Genomic DNA, 17776 nt, shown 5'->3' with positions numbered 1-17776 from the left:
TTGTCCTCTTTTCAGCATCCGTGAGATCGATGTGTTGCTGAAAAGCCACCCAAATAAGTTTGTAAGGGCAACCAGTGAGGCACCAATTCTCGAAGTCCAGGGCAGGCTCTACACTATTTGCTGCCTGAAGCAAACATTGTAGTGGGTAATATATGTACACACATACACATATACTGTAGCTATACACATACACACAGAGTCCCCAATCAGCTTTGATTTTGATGGACTTCACATGCTCCTTGTGCATGGACATATGAAACTTTCATATTAACATGCATTCCCACATGACGGGATGCATTTTTACAGATGACACACTCATCTCTTGTGCTTCTAGGCTGTTTGCAACTGAAAATGAGTTCATTTTGAAGAGTACAAAGGCACAGGGAGAGTAACAAAATTCCTTGAGGGACAATGCATACACATGTGCGTTATAAGCGTGTATGAGCCCTCAGATCCAAAAACCACACAACCATCTGTACATACTGTATAGAGCACACAAAATGCAAACACGCATACTGCACACATACACATAAATTACACACAGCTAATATCCCTCAATCACTGCTAGATCTCCCTGTCCTGCCAAATTTACTTTCATCTCTGAACTCCATTCCATGTCCATATATCTACACACTAGTGGAATCCAGGGCTGGATTTACCAATAGGCACTAGCCTACAGGCGCCATGTGCGCAGGGGCGGGTAGCAATGTGCATAATTACATAACCTTCCTGCCTGCCCCGCCCCCGCACTTACTATTACAGCACTGCCGCTAATGTCATCGCCCGCTCTCTGCTGCCTACAGCCAGAGGCTATCTGCTCTGCATTATCGCACTTGTCCCCAGCGCCTCATTCAAACAGCTATGTGGGGCGCTGCACTCTTCTGCAGCCGCTGCAGTGCAGAGCAGGAGTCCCTGTCCTGATGTTATCTCTTTCCGTCTCCTCCTATCCTCATCACGGAGAACACAGGAAGTGGCTGGGAGATGAAGCACAAGAGAGGGAGACTTGAACTTCCACCGCGTCTGAAATCCGGAAGCAGGAAATTTGGGCGCATGAGGCAGGTGGACAAAAAGGGCGCCGCCATTCACTCCCATAATAAATATCGTTTAATCGGCGCCCAACAGGAAAAAAGGGCGCCGGAGAAAAATAACGTTTTAAAAGCGGCGCCCGGAGACTTTTAATGTTTTATAACTGTTTCTCATGATTACACATTATTTATTGATTTATAATTTTTTAAACATTATTTTTAAACGAAAAACAGTACAATATTTTTTAAAACATTACTTTTAAAGGAAAAACCGTACAATTTTTTTTTTTTTTTTTTACATTTTTAAACGAAAAACCGCACCATATTTTTTAAAAACGTTATTAATGCTTATCACAGGGGGGGTCTTAGGTTTAGGCACCAACAGGGGGGTCTTAGGGTTAGGCACCAACAGGGGGGTCTTAGGGTTAGGCACCAACAGGGGGGTCTTAGGTTTAGGCACCAACAGGGGGGTCTTAGGTTTAGGCACCAACAGGGGGGTCTTAGGTTTAGGCACCAACAGGGGGGTCTTAGGGTTAGGCACCACCAGGGGGGTCTTAGGTTTAGGCACCAACAGGGGGGTCTTAGGTTTAGGCACCAACAGGGGGGTCTTAGGGTTAGGCACCACCAGGGGGGTCTTAGGTTTAGGCACCAACAGGGGGGTCTTAGGTTTAGGCACCAACAGGGGGGTCTTAGGGTTAGGCACCAACAGGGGGGTCTAGGGGTTAGGGATAGGTACAGGGAGGGTTCTGTGTGAGAGTAGGGTTAGGTATAGCTTTGGTAAAATTTTTATTAATGTTTTATAAAACGTTATTATCAATTTAAATTTTTAAACAAGGAAGATTAACGTTTTTAAAATTGCCAATTTTATACACATTATTTAATGATTTATAACTTTATAAAACATTATTTTTAAACGAAATATAACACAAATTTTTTTTAAACGTTATTCATGATTATCTTTTAAAACCCTGCGCCCTTTTTTCCCGGCGCCCTTTTTTACTTCACTTGTTTTTATTGAAATTTTCAATAACAAAGAAAAAGGTTTACAACAGAACAATACTTCCAGGGAAGTACAAACAATACAGTCTTATTCAGAGAGTACATAAGATATTGGGGGTGGGTACGTGCGGGACAAAGAGTTTAATCATCCACATATAATTGAGCGCTTAACTACAACATTTTACATTGTTAAATGGGTAGGAGGGGCAATAGAAAAGCTTACGAGTTAGCTGTGTCACCTCCCTCGGGTTTTATCTGGATCCTAATGAAAATGTGAACTTTGGGAATTGTATAGGAAGGACTCCAATATAATTATGGAAGGAGAGTCTTCCATCCTACATCAACCATTCACGGCCGGGTGGAGACTATCTCTAACAACACAATCAGTACTCATTAAATAAAGGACCTGTTCTCCAGTGAGATCAGGTCTGCCTGTATGTTATGGTGAACCTGATTTACTTTAATTTGAGTATTTAGTACAATGAGGAGTCACTTAGGTGGGGGATAGGGTGTAGGAAGTGTGAATTATATTTCTTCAGTGGTTTGAGTGATGTTTGTCAACTGTATTTGTGAATCTCTACCACCTCTGCGTTGGGTAGGGGGGGTAAAGGGAGAGAGAAGTCAAAAGTGAGCAAAGGAGAAACTGACAGATAAAAGCAGAAGGGGAAAGTTAGAAGGATGGGCAAGAGAGCCCAGCGGTGAAAGGGTCCAGAGACGAGGGTCATTGGGATACAGGCTCATTGGGTACGTACCAATGCAACTTGTTCAGGGCTTAATAGGTAGTTGATAAGGGGATCCCAGATTTTGTGGAATTTCTTCATGCTGTCATTCATACGGGCCCTCAGCTTCTCGAAAAACAGTATATTGCCAAGTCGGTGCTTGATAGCTTCAAAGCATAGAGACCGGGTGTTCCAAGCTGCTGCTATTTTAATTTTTGTTACAGTGAAGATATAGTTGAGAAGTGCGTTCTGTGCAGTAGTTAGGTGTGGGTAGGGACAACTTAGTAAGACATGGAGTGGTTTCCTTGGAACCGGGGCATTAATTAGAGATGAAGCCCAGGTACACACTCTAATCCATAACCTACGTACTTTTTTGCAGGTCCACCATATGTGGGCATAGGATCCGGCCATGTCACACCCTCTGAAACAATTACCTGAGCACTTCGCATTATATTTGGCTACTCTCTGAGGAACTAAATACCATCTAAGTAGAAGTTTGTAATTCACTTCGACCAAGTCTGCATTTATTGATATCTTAGGGATGTTGTCCCAAATGTCACATATATTGGTGTAGTCAATCTGCAGGCCTAAGTCCTTTTCCCATTGGAGTATATAGTGGGGTTTACTTTGTGAGTGAGAGAGTGTGATTTCCTTATATATGAGTGAGATAATCCCTGAGGAGCGGGGATTAGAGCCACAGATATTTTCAAAGAAGGTTCTACTCTTCGGGGAAACTGCATTTACAATGTGCTGCTTTACAAAGTGGGATATTTGCATGTATCGAAATGACTCGGAGAGGGGAATTGCAACTTTTTCTTGTAGGTATGCAAACGATTTAACACCAGCATCGGTGACTAGCTCTTGAATCCTATGGAGATTGGCGGATATCCACCATTGGTATGAACCAGTAGACTTTAAAGCTGCCGGGAATGAAGGGTTACCCAGGAAGGACAAAAGCGGCCTATGAGCTGAGATTAGACGCCAAGAGTATTTACAACTATCCCACATTTGAAGAGAGTGTTTTATAATAGGGTTGTCAATCTTAGTGCGATGTGCTGGTAGGATCCAGAGGAGGTTCTTGATGTTAATAGGGGAGATAAGGTGGCTTTCTATATCTACCCAGGTAGGCCTATCACTCTCTACATGCCAGTTGGTCAAGATGGCCAATTGGGCTGCTTTGTAATAATGGGAGATGTTAGGGACTCCCATCCCCCGTCTTCCCTTAGACGGTATAGATAAAGTTTCTTGAATCTAGGTTTCTGGTTTCTCCAGATGAAACTATTGATTTTCCGCTGAATAGATTCAATAAATGAGGTGGGCAGAGAAATAGGTAAGAGTCGAAATGCATAAAGCAGCTTAGGGAGAAGGGTCATTTTTATGGCCACTATTCTACCTAGCCAAGATATCGAATACCTCCCCGGCGCCCTTTTTTAACGTACGCCTGAAATCCTCCCTCCTGTGTCAGCGGCCAGAACGGCGTGCAGCCGAGCACTGCAAAAGGTCATCAGAGAAGAGTGAGTATGTGCCTGCTAGGTGCCTGAACGGCTAGCTGAAAAGTGTATATGGGGAGTATTTGCCTTTTTCCTCGGCAGCTCTCTTTAGTTTAGCTCTGTCTGGATGGTATTTCTTGTTTGACACTAGTGAATATTGCGGGTCAAGAATGATGTTACCCGATGTCTGCCAGTGACAGGTTGTAAGATAGAGAATCTGTGCTGACCCCCCCCTGTCCTCACTGTTCATTTATCTGCATAGTGGTGGTGTCCTCTGATCTCTGCCCTGTGTGATTTATGGCAGTAAAACACTTCAAAATGGGCTTTTCATAAAACGTTCAAGGATTCTGCCACAATAAATTCTAATATTTACATACAGGATGTTTTACTTTTCTGGCAATACATATCCACTGCCAAATGCTATATCTGCACAAATAACTACAGGAGCAGCACTTATTATGTAATACCAGCTCTTATAGTATAGTAATACGTAGGCAAGCCTATGCTTTACTGTTCTTACACAATCAATAGGAACTGTTCTTACACTGAGATTTTGTATCGCTGTCCCATTCAACTTGATCCTTTTTATCTTCATTTTTACCACAAAATTTTTTGCACACATTGGATGGTCCGGGTACGATTGAGTGAGTGGATGTGCAAATGAAATGTGATATAAATTCTTTAAGTAGTACAATTAGCGCTAGGTGAAAGAGTTAGTAAGCTGCACGTTATATGGGGGAATCCCTTCAACCCCCAAAAAATTCTAAAAGACTGTCAATTCAATAATAACATGCGCTAAAAAGTGTACATATAGAAGTACTTCACTATTTATTCAATTGTTAAAATCATAAAATACACACCTTCAATTTCAAATAATCCACCATATATAGTTCAACTCTCATTCAACCACTCACATACAACATAGAGGGCCCCTCTATTCAATCCTTTTTCACCAGTATTAAAGACTTCTCTAAAATCACGAGAAAGGACTAATGTTCCTTTATAGGGCTTTCTTCCCTTAATCCAATCAGAATAATTTCCTTAGGATTCCTTCTATAACGGGAATCGCACTGTTGCCAATGTTCCTGATTAGTTACAGTTCCGTCAATTTAGACTCACGTGTCCCTTAGGATGGGGGATTAGCAGCCGCTTTTCACAGCGATATGTTCCTGTAGCAGGACTCCCCCGCTCTGACCTCTTTACGTGCTCCCACACTCTGCCCGCTGCCTCTCTGTCTCACCGGCGTCTTCCGGCGGCATACGAAGGTTCAGACTGCAAGACTCAAACCTCGCTCGCCGCACTTCCGCTCAGATGATCAGCTGATCCGGCCAGCGTCTCTTTTTGGGTGACGTCACCACACAGCTTCTGGGTCTTTGTTTACAAGTGGCTGCTGCGCGCTTACACAGCCACCTAAGTCCAGAGCTTCTTAGCAGATGTCTTTATAGCAGAAAAACAACCTCTACGCGTTTCAGCCAATGCGTTGGCCCTCATCAGGAGGAATTGGTAATGCACAGGAGGCCAGTGAATTCTCTTATCTTTATAGTCCAGGGTCGCCATTTTGCTCTATCACTTAACTCCGCCCTTATGCAAATACATAATTAGATCCTTTGCTCTTAAAGCAACGTTCTTCAGTATTCCTTCATTTTGACATTGGTGAATATAATGCACAGCACATCTTTCTTACCTCACTCACCAAACAAGATTCTTCCCCACCACATCCATCACCCACCCCCATAAAATTTGTTTATTAAAATTCACTCCTTTAGAATTACTTAAAAAAGGCAAAAAACTCCATTTCACTATTGAGGCCCTTAGGTGCCAATGTGTCCAACTGATAAATCCACATAGATTCTTTTTGTGACATCTTGCTTATATAGTCACCACCCCTTTTAGCTGGGTGGACGACCTCCAAACCATAAAATATAGTCCCCTTTAAAAGGCCTCTATGTTTCTCTTTATAGTGTTTGGACAGTGGGTGTCCCTCATTTTTCTTTTTTATATTATTAAAGTGTTCCCCGATCCTCCTCTGTAGGGATCTTTTTGTCCTCCCCACGTATCTTTTTTGACAGGGACATTGGATACAATAGATCACACCACTGGTTGTGCATGTGATAGAGTCTTTGATCTTATACATCGTTGAGTCTGGTGCCTGAATCTCCACTATCCTCCCTGGATTGCTTGTTCTCTTACAGTTGAGGCAAAAACCACACCTCATAAACCCCCCTCTCTCACGTTCTTGTGCTGTGTTTATCCCATATTTGCATTCATTAGCTGCTGTGGCTATGGATAATCCAATATTTGGTGCTTTCTTAAAAATTAATTTAGGCCTCTCAGGTAACAACTCCCCCAGGGTTTTGTCTTCCTTCAATACATCCCAGTGCTTACGAATTATCCCCGCTATTTTGTTTGATTGTGTGGTATGCTGGAACAACATACTGAAGTTGTTCGCATCCCACTCTGTTTTATTATGATTTTTATTCATGGATAATAATTCCTCTCGGGGCTTCAATCCCACTACTCTCCTGGATTCCTCCACCTGCCTTAGCGGGTATCCTTTCTCCAAGAAGCAGCCCACGAGCCTATCCGCCTCCATCTCATACTCCTCCACCTCCGTATAGTTACGACGTAGCCTCGTGAACTGCCCCCCGGGGATATTGTCCAACCATCGAGGAAGATGACAACTGGTATATAAAATATAGCTGTTGACATCAACCGTCTTCTGAAATGTCCTTGTCTTTATAGATTGATCCTCAACATATAGTTCCAGATCCAAAAAATTCACACTGCTAGTACTCACACTTGCAGTGAACTTAATCCCCCAGTCATTTTTACCCATATGCTCAATATATCTTTCCAGAGATGCCGCATCTCCCCTCCAGACTAACAATACGTCGTCGATAAAACGACGCCAGAGGACCAGGTTCGCACCGCCACCTCGCTCCCCAAAAACATATTCCTCTTCCCAATGGGACATAAACAAATTAGCGTAGGCCGGTGCGAACCGGGTCCCCATGGCCGTACCCCCTTTCTGCAAGTACCACCTCCCCCCATATTCGAAATAATTATGTTCCAGAATGAATTTAATGGATTTGAGGATGAAGCATCTCTGTTCCTCACTTAACATCTCATCTTTTTCTAGATAAAATCCGACTGCTTCCAGTCCCCTCTCATGTGTCTGCGTATGTGTGTGTCAGTATGTGTGTGTGCGCATCTGCGTCAGTGTGTGTGTGTGTGTCAGCATGTGTCTGCGTATGTGAGTGTCAATGTGAGTGCGTCTGTGTATGTGTGCGTCAGTATGTGTGCGTCAGTATGTGTGTGTGTGTGTCAGCATGTGTCTGCGTATGTGTGTGTCAGTGTGAGTGCGTCTGTGTATGTGTGTGTCAGTATGTGTGCGTCAGTATGTGTGTGTGTGTGCGTGTGTGCATCTGCGTCAGTGTGTGTGTGTGTGTGTCAGCGTGTGTCTGCGTATGTGTGTGTCAGTGTGTGTGCGTCTGTGTGCGTCAGTATGAGTGTGTGCGTGTGTGCATCTGCGTCAGTGTGTGTATGTGTGTGTGTCAGCGTGTGTCTGCGTATGTGTGTGTCAGCGTGTGTGCTTCAGCATGTGTGTGTGTGTGTGCATTTGCGTCAGTGTGTGTGTGTGTGTGTGTGTGTGCGTGTGTGTGTCAGTGTGTGTCTGCGTATGTGTGTGTCAGCATGTGTGCTTCAGCATGTGTGTGTGTGCATTTGCGTCAGTGTGTGTGTGTGTGTGTGTGTGTCTGCGTATGTGTGTGTCAGCGTGTGTGCTTCAGCGTGTGTGTGTGTGTGTCAGCGTGTGTCTGCGTATGTGTGTGTCAGCGTGTGTCTGCGTATGTGTGTGTCAGCGTGTGTGCTTCAGCATGTGTGTGTGTGTAAGGCCGAAGAGTGTACATAGGAGTATGTGTAAGTTTATATTAAAGTAACAGCTGATGTGTGTTTGTGTGCTGCATGGGGGGTGCACAATATGTAAGCTCTATGCAGATGGAGGATCTTGTCTAGGTAGCAATAAGGTATATGGGGTGGCACACACAAGCCCAGCCCTGCTAGCTGTCAGATGCATGAGTTTGCAGACAGACGCTGGCTGGTCCCCGTTCGCCTCTTGCTCAATCCCTGCTGTGTGTGCCATTCCCTGCTTTATTAAAACCTGTGCAGCCTGTATTTGCTGCTGTATGGGTAACGCTTTCATACACAAATGCAGGCAATACAGGTTTCAATAAAGCCAAAGAAGACCTACTCAGCAGGGATGAGACACATGGGGACAGGCCAGCCAGGGTTTGCCTGTATACTAATATTCATGACAGGCAGTAGTCAAGCTTTATGACGGGCAGGACTTACTGTAGCTAAATTCAAATCATCTCACTAACCATCTATATTGCCTACCACCACCTTCCTATCACTAGAATCTACCAATTACTATATTCTACTCACTGTATCACAATTTGTTGGTAATATCTGCATACTTTGTGCGTTTTTTTCTTACGAATAGAGGGTGTGCCCTGTGCAGAGGGGCGGAGCTTAGGGAATCAGAACTTTTGTGCCTATAGGCTCCCGTGCTGTAAATCCGGCCCTGGTGGAATCACATGTACAAATGTGAAGAATCACACAGGCGTTACAAGTGGAGAGCTTATCCTCTGCCAACAGTCTCAGTACTGCACATGGGGAGGGGAGGTGACTGAAGTAATGAAAAAGTTAGCCGTACACAGGTTGACAGCTGCCAGATGGACCAACAGGTAGATCCCCCTCTGATTAAATCTGATCAGAGAGGGATCCATTGGCTGCCCACACCACACACTGCCGCTGCTTCACCACTCCCAAATCCTCTTCACTTCCTTCACTTACAGGCAGCAATATTCTCACCTGTCCGGCTGGTGCGGGTCCCTGCTGTCCCTTCTTCCGGCAACCTCTTTTATGTCCTCTTAACTTCCTGTCCCGTCCTCTCCTGTGGAAAGCTGAAGCTCAAACAGTAGAGGGAGCTCTACCGTTTGAACTTCGGCTTGTCACAGGACGGGACAGGAAATGAAGAGGACATGGAGAAGAAGACCAGCCAGAAGAAGTGACAGCAGGGACCCGCACCAGCCCGGACAGGTGAGATTATTGCTGCTGATATGCTACATTGGTCGTAGCAGAAACAAACGGTGAGGGCGACGCAGTTCCGACCCGCTTGCAATCGAGCAAAATCTTCCTTCTGGACCTTGACTGAATCGACTGTCAGATAGAAATCGGTCAACATTAGCGTTAACGTTTTCACAGCAGATTTGATCACAGTGATCGAATCTGCTGTAGATCGAGCTAGTGTATAGCTACCTTAAAGTGAGTGTTTACCAATTTAAAAATAAAAAAGTCGGATACTCACCTAAGGAGAGGGAAGGCTCGGTCCTAATGAGCCTTCCCTCTCCTCTCCCGGTGCCCGGTCCCACGCAGGATCCCCCGTAGCAGTATTCGACCAGTTCGGTCAAATACTGCCACTTCCGCATGCCGAAGGGAGCTTTCGGGAGCACTCGGGCTCCCGAAGACGGGCCGCTCCTTACTATGCATGTGCGAGCTCCCTCTATGACGCACTCGCGCGTGCGTAGTATGGAGCGTCCCGTCTTCGGAAGCCCGAGTGCTCCCAAAGACCTCCGAAGCCCCTGCGGCGGCGGACGCGAACGGAGGAGCCAGCGCAGCACCGAGGGCACCGGGAGAGGAGAGGGAAGGCTCATTAGGACCGAGCCTTCCCTCTCCTTAGGTGAGTATCTGACTTTTTTATTTTTAAACTAGTACCCATTGGCTTTAAGAAGATGCACTCACAACAGGGGGGGGGGGGGGGGGGGGGTCAGGAGTAGACAGAGTGACGAGCAAGCATGTCTGTTTGGGGCTTGTTAGCCAACTACCACTTATGAAATATGGCCCATGAAATATGGCCACCAAACGTGCCCAAAATCTACATCCTTTTTGATCGGAATCTATTCAGGGAGGGATCTATTCCTGCAGCATACTGCTAGAAGATATTCAATAGATTTCAGCAATCAGCATGAATGTCTATCGATGGGCAGCCTTGCACTGCTCAATACAGGTCGACAGTACAGGCCATTGATCTGTCACCACTACCACCACGCCTCCTAGTCGCCCCCTTTTTAGTGAGATCTTTCGTCCAGTACAAATGATAATTTTGGTCAAATTTGGAATAACATTTATCAAAATTACGATCGGGCTGGCATGTTGGGGTATCAATGACCGATTCGATCACAATGATCATATCTGATGTGGAAAATCAGCTAGTGGATGTGCTCCTTAAAGGGACTCCGAGCTCTGAAAAAAAAGGAAAGTTGTACTCACCAGGGGCTTTTTCCAGCCCAGTGCTGGTCGGGAGGTCCCACGCCGGCGTCCTGGCTCCTCTCCTTCTCCCCGCTCCGGAATGGCTGGCAGGCCGCAGCCCGGGCGACACTCTCCCGAGTGTCGGGCTGCTTCTTCCGCATATGACGCGGATTACGTCACACGCCGGCCGCCTCGCGTCATCGCGGCGGCTGGCGTGAAAGTACTGCGCATGCGCGAACAAAGGAGTAGACTGCACGGGAGGCAAGTATGAGTTGTGTATGTTTATTTTGACTTTTAATTTTCAGTATAGGTTTTCTTTAAAGGAGAACTGTAGTGAGAGGGATATAGAGACTGCCATATTTGTTACCATTTAAGCAATACCAGTTGCCTAGCTATTCAGCTACTCCTCTGCCTCTAATACTTTCAGCCATAGGCCCTGAACAAGCATGCAGCAGATCAGGTGTTTCTGACAATTTTGACAGATGACAAGATTAGCTACATGCTTGTTTCTGGTGTGATTCAGACACTTCTTCAGCCAAATACACCAGCAGGGCTGCCAGGCAACTGGTATTGCTTAAAAAGAAATAAACATGGCAGCCTTCATATCCCTCTCACTACAGTTCTCCTTTAAAGGGAATCTGAAGTGAAAATAAACTTATGATATAATGATTTGTATGTGTAGTACATCTAAGAAATATAACATTAGCAGCAGAGATATAAGTCTAATATTGTTTCCAGTGCAGGAAGAGTTAAGAAACTCCAGTTGTTAGCTATGCAAAAAAGCTTCACTGAACCCTCTGACTTGTTGCAGAGAGTTCTGTCTTCTGAAGCTTATTAACTCACGTGTCTGTCACTGTATTTTTTTTTTCTGCAGAGGAAAGTTCAAAAGATCATTCGCCTGCTCCTGCTCTGTGAAATAATTTAGAATGCTGAGTGTTGTGTATAAACTGCAAATATTAGAGAATGATGCAATGTTATAAAAACAACTATATAACTGAAAATAAAAATATGAGACTGTTTTCCTTGCTACTAATGTTCTATTAATTATCCGTACTACACAACCAATTCATTATATCATAATTATTTTCTCGCTTCACTGCCACTTTAAGTTTCATTGAAAGTGCTCTAAAGTCTGTAAGGGTTGTAGCATATTGAATGCCGCTTTCACTATACATGGATTAAAAGCATACAATTCATTAAAGGCAATGCCATTAATAGGGACAGGAGCTACATTGGTAAATGGAACATTAACCTCCTTAGCGGTAACCCCGTGTGTGGCACGGGGTAAGCCGCCGGAGGGTGCCGCTCAGGCCCTGCTGGGCCGACTTAAATAATTTTTTTTTTGCTGGACGCAGCTAGCACTTTGCTAGCTGCGCCAGCACCCCGATTGCCGCCGCCGCGCGCCCGATCGCCGCTATCCGGTGCGGCGCGCGCCCCCCCCCCCCAGACCCCGTGCGCTGCCTGGCCAATCAGTGCCAGGCAGCGCCGAGGGTTGGATCCGGAGTCCCAATGACGTCCCGACGTCGCTGACGTCGGTGACGTCATCCCGCCCCGTCGCCATGGCTTTGAACGGGATTTCCTGATCGGAGATCGCCGAAGGCGATCGAAGCGGGCGGGGGGATGCCCCTGAGCAGCGGCTATCATGTAGCGAGCCCTGGGCATGATTTAAAAAAAAAAAATTAAAAAAAAACTGCTGCGCTGCCTCCTGGCGGTATTTTTCATACCACCAAGGGGGTTAAAGTGGATCCGAGATGAACTTTTATACAAAATGGTGCTCTTTTCCTATTGTTTATAGGGCATTCCTCAAGCCAAATACTTTTTTGTTTTTGTTTTAATACTCTAATTCCCTATAAACTAATGAAGCCACGCCCACAGGTTTTCAGAGAGCCGAGGCACTTTCAGACAGTAGCAAGGGCTCATGGGATCTCAGTCTGGGCAGGAGGAGGGGGAGGTATTACTAGCCAGAGATTTCAGAGGCAGGGGGGGAGGAGGAGGATTAGGTTTTTTTGCTCAAGATACAGATAAGCCTGCCTCTGTGTAATGTTTACAAACAACATGGCTGCTGTCGTATCATAGGAACAAAAAAACATATTCTATTAAAGCTGTTTGCAGCTAGATTTTCTGTGTAAACTATCTAAACTTTAAATAAGATATATAGACAAGTTACTTGTTATAGTTAGTTTTTCATCTCAGATCCGTCCTTTTAGACTAATGCACATTGGTAGGGGTGAGATTCAGAAGAATCGCACCGCACTACAGCCAAAAAGTCGCATAGACCTTAATGGCCACTGCAACAAGCTGCAGCAGGGGAATGTAACGCCATGTGACGTGGTGTGTATAAAATGGACCTGACAGATTCAGCACAGCCACTAGTGACTTGCTTGCTGTATTGTGTATATACACTTTGTTGGCTCCCCACGTTTGTTTGTGTCACTGAGACGGAATCGCCAAGTTGCCACAGTCCTTTCTCTTTCAGAGCAGATGCACAAATTTAAATTGAGAAATCTGAGCTTGTTAATGAGATGCACCAGATGCTGCATCTGTCATGAAGGAAGATATGATTACAACAACACAACATGCTAAAAAAAAAAAACAACACTGAAAAAATCCTTGCTTCCCACTACATACAAATGTATGCGTTTCCTTGTAATGTTAATGAAAGCTTATGGGCTTGTTTCCATTACATGCGAATATTCATTTGTGTTGGGCAACAGGAAAACAAAATCACAGCCTGTTGCATTTCTTCGCCCGCCACATCTGTTTGTAGAAAAATCAATGATTCTCAATGACTCCACATGTGAAATGTGAATTTACACATTTCAGTACGAAAATTAACACGTTTTGGAAAGGAAGCAAACAAGTAGGGATATGCATTTGAATTTCTGATTGGAAATTGGATTTCTGCGAAAATAATTTTAGCCCAATCACAGAACTCTGAAGCATTAGACCAATCAGAGAATGCAGATTCAACTCAGAAGTGTTTGGCCAATCAGAGAATGCAAAAAAATGACCAAAAAGCGACTCCTCGGAAACTGGATTTATGCAGTAATACTGCATTACCGTCCTCAACTCTGTAATTTTAGCCCAATCATACAGCTTGGAAGCATTGGACCAATCAGAGATTGCAATGTCAACTCGGAAGTATTTGGCCAATCAGAGAATGCAAAAAATTACCACCCAAAAAACATTCTTCAAAAATAGCAAGGGAAATCGGAAATCCGCGGAATCGTTAATCGACATTGGCGGAAATCAGAATTTCTGTGGAATCGGCAATTCCGACCTTCCCTACAAAGAGGAAGTTGTAATGTATGCCAGGCAAAACACATGCAAAAATTCTGAGATGTGCACGTTTTTCTATTATTTTTATTTATTTTTGTGTGTGTGAAAATCTGCAAGCCTGTCATGTAAACAAGGCCGGCACAAGTGGCAAACGCGGTGCCAGCCCTCAAGAGCCATAGCCATGTGTTTAGGGTGGATTGCGAAATGGAGAAATGTGTTCTACTTGATGAACTTTCCTGATTCAATCCCTTCAATTTAACCATTTATGCCGCATGGACGTGAGCTTCACGTCCGCAGCGGCAGCTGCTAGAGCCGCAGAGAGGCGATAGTCACGTCCCTGGGGGGCTGTGCGGGCGATTGTACGCGCGGGCAGATGCCCGCGATCGTGATGTTTCTGAGTGCAGGGGGGATTGGCTGCAGGGGACAAAAGTCCCCTGTGCCAATCTGAGCATGTCCGCCGAGAATAAACACTGTTTTTGTTCAAAAACAGTGTTTATTCTTTAAATACAGCTGCCGTGCTATCTCCCGTCGTGATTTCCGCCGGACTCCGCCGCCAATCCTTAGATTCATGAATGGGAACAATGTTCCGACTCATTAATCTCCCCACAGGAACTGTGATTGCAGGCTTCCATTGAAGCCTTACGTCACTTCCCTAGTTACAATGCTGCAATACATTGCATCCTATGTAGCGTAGTTGTACGCTACATAGTATTTTGCTCAGTGGGGACATCTTGTGGCCAAAGAGTAAAATTACATCTACAGACATTAGGGAATAAAAAATAATAATATTTATATCAAGAGGGCAATATTATTATAAATTTATGGGCTAAAAATTAGCAGTGGATGTAAAACTGGAAAAATGTACCTTTATTTCCAAATAAAATATTGTCACCATACAGTATACTAGGGATATAATTTTAACGTTGCAATAACCAAGACAAATGGGCAAATAAAATGTGTGGATTTTAATTATGATAGCGTGTATTATTTTAAAACTAGAGTCAAATAATTCTTAACATAATGTACCACCCAAAGAAAGCCTAATTGGTGGCAGAAAAACAAGGTATAGATCATTTCTTTGTGGTAAGTAGTGATAAAGCTATTGGGGAATGAAAGGGAGGAGCGCTAAAAGGGGAAAATTTATCTCGTCCATAAGGTGAAAAATACCCGTGGGCTGAAATGGTTAATTTGAGCTGTGCCAAAAATGTGTGATGACCTTGGGGTCTTGAGTACTGGAGTTTGACATCCAAGATAATGGAAAACATTTTTAACATGCTACAAAAATTAAAGGACACCTGAAGTGAGAGGTATATGGAAGCTGCCATATTTATTTCCTTTTAAAGGGAACCAGAGATGGAACGATTCACACAAAATAAAATCAGTTGATAGCTTGTAAAGAATAAATGCTCTACCTGATAGTTTCGTCACTCTGGAGGGCCTTTTTGAGTGTTTTTTATCCATTATTGCTCCAGGAATTATCCAATATGGCCGCCGACTCATATCTCTTCTGCTTCCAGGTTATAAACTGTTCTGGATGTGCTGTCTATAGACTATAGACAAGCAGGGCTGCAGCAGGCTTTCATCTGTCTGCTTTCAACTTTATTATTCTGGTATGCTGTGTGGCTGCCTGTAGGAAGTGTCTCTCATAGAAATGAAACTGCATACAGTATATAATGACAGGCTGCACACTGCACACAGATACACTTGTGTGTGTCAGAGCTTCTTTCTCGCAGCAGCAGCCCCTCCCATGTCAACAGCTCTGAGTATGAAATCTGAGCCAGGAAGTGGCAGGCTTGGGCTTGAAAAGACTCCACAGAAGAGTGACTCAGCTATAATGATTCCAGGTCAAACCTCGACTGAATAGTCGATGGATTCTTATCACAGTTGATAACAGATAGATTAGACTGAGAAGAATAAAACTAAAAGCAGGGTAGGTGTTTACTGTCATGTTTCCACTGATAAATGTAATAAAATACATGAGGGTGCTTCATCTCTGGTTCTCTTTAAACAATACCAGTTGCTTGGCAGTCCTGCTAATCTCTTTGGCTGCAGTAGTGTATGAATCGCACACCTGAAACAAGCATGTGGCTGATCCAGTCAGACGTGAGTGAAAATGCCACTATTCTTTTCACATTCATTTTTGCAAAAATAATGTAAAATTTGACTTTCGAGCAAAAACGCCATCGAAAATCATTTTGTAATAAGTTTGGGATTTGCGCACTGCAAATAAACTATTTCCACACTTTTTGGACATTTGCGTGGTAAAAATACAGATTTTTTGTTTTTTTGCGAATCTTCGCATCGGAAAGAAAAATTTGTTTCCCTTGATCATATTGTAAATTATGTTTTTTTGCGAATATTTTCTTAAAATTGAAAATAGCATTTTCGAAGTGAAAATGACTTTAGCGAAAATTTGCAATCGACAAGGCTGTTCAGCTAGCTTGTTCAAGGTCTATGGCCTCAATTCACTAATCTTATCTCCTGTCTTTAATAACTCTTCTAGAGTTATCACCATGGTGATAAGGCATGTCATATTCAGGAAACATTTTACATCAGGCAAACCTAAAGTTAACTCTTCTGTCTTTAAATTAACTCTCCAATCCTTAAAATAACTCCAGAGTTAAAGACAGGCTGTTAATTAGCTGCATGTGAAAATAACTACAGAGGAGGTAAATTAACTACAGAGGAGGTAAATTAACTACAGAGGAGGTAAATTAACTAAGGAGGAGGTAAATTAACTACAGAGGAGGTAAATTAACTACAGAGGAGGTAACTTAACTACAGGAGAGGTAACTTAAGGAATGAAGAGGTAAGATAACTCTCTCACTGTGTGGAGGTAAGTTATCTCTTGCCTTATTATCTCCAGTATGATCTTAGTGAATTGAGGCCATTGTCTTAAGATAGGTTCTCAGTGGGAGTTTCATTCCCTGTAAAAAAAGTAATGGCACCACACACATTATCCGCTCGTTGCGTCACACACAGTGACACATACAATCAAAGAAAAGTATGCTACACTGTCACTGTTAACTCACACATTTTGCGGCAATGCCCTGAATGCAGTGCGTTACGATGCCACATAGTTAAACCGCACCAGTCACACTGTGAACGTCCTTATCAGTGGTACATTGTAATGCGACAGCCCACCCTACAATGCAACTGTTACATCCAACTGCAATGCTCAGTGTAGCCTCAGAGTGTTAAGCTAAGTGCACACATGCAGGGATTGTCGCCCATCGGGGATCAGGAAACAATCCTTAAGGGCCAAATCCGAGAGTGATGCTGTACAGACACAGCCCTAGCCTTGAGGCTAGCGATGTGTTCTTTTTCTATGGAATGGGGCTGAGGGACATGGATTGGAAGACAACGGAGCGCCTTCAGTTGGTTGGCAGGGGTTGAAAAAAGCATTGTGATGGGTAATGCTCGTGCATTGGGGTCGGTTAAGGATGTGACATGACAGGATGGATCCTAAACGTTGCCTGAGCTGTACACACATAACAATCTTTGTACTAAAAAATGTCTGATTATGACCGTTTCAGCCAATGGTTGTTGAGTGTGTACAATGGCTGGTTATCGCATGCGTGTACATAGCTTTAGAGATGGAGGCTCAGCAGGACAGCCAGGCAAACTGTATTGTTTAAAAGGAAATATGTCAGCCTCCATATCCCTCTCAGTTCAGGTGTGCTTTAAAAGGGTACCTGTAGGGAAAAAAGTGCCCCAAAGGGGTACTCACTTCAGAGGAGAGAAGCCTCTAGGTCCTTAAAAAGCTCAACCCATCCTCCTCCACCAGGCCCTTCCAGCGCTGTTTCCCCTAAAAGGCATCAACAAGGGCTTGTCTACAGTACACATATGTGCAGTAGCATGGACCCACGTGTTCTTCCGTGTAAAAAGTCGAGCTTCCCTGGGTCCATGCTACTGCATAGGCACAAGGCATCTGCACATGTGCAGTAGTATGGAC

The 17776-nt window shown here is 44.1% G+C and overlaps 2 protein-coding genes across 4 annotated transcripts in view; one reads left to right on the top strand and one right to left on the bottom strand.

The window, feature by feature from the left end:
• The window catches only part of LOC137542301 (ABI gene family member 3-like), a 336298-nt gene that overhangs the window by 198665 nt on the left and 119857 nt on the right, over positions 1-17776 (top strand). The gene's annotated exons all lie outside the window — the stretch shown is intronic.
• LOC137540901 (guanine nucleotide-binding protein G(I)/G(S)/G(O) subunit gamma-T2-like) overlaps positions 1-17776 on the bottom strand; it is a 36992-nt gene that overhangs the window by 18637 nt on the left and 579 nt on the right. The window lies entirely within an intron of this gene.

This window comes from Hyperolius riggenbachi, chromosome 12 (assembly GCF_040937935.1).
Source record: "Hyperolius riggenbachi isolate aHypRig1 chromosome 12, aHypRig1.pri, whole genome shotgun sequence".
Taxonomy (NCBI): domain Eukaryota; kingdom Metazoa; phylum Chordata; class Amphibia; order Anura; family Hyperoliidae; genus Hyperolius; species Hyperolius riggenbachi.
The sequence above is the reverse complement of the archived record's forward strand: the minus strand, read 5'-3'. Positions and strand labels throughout refer to the sequence as shown.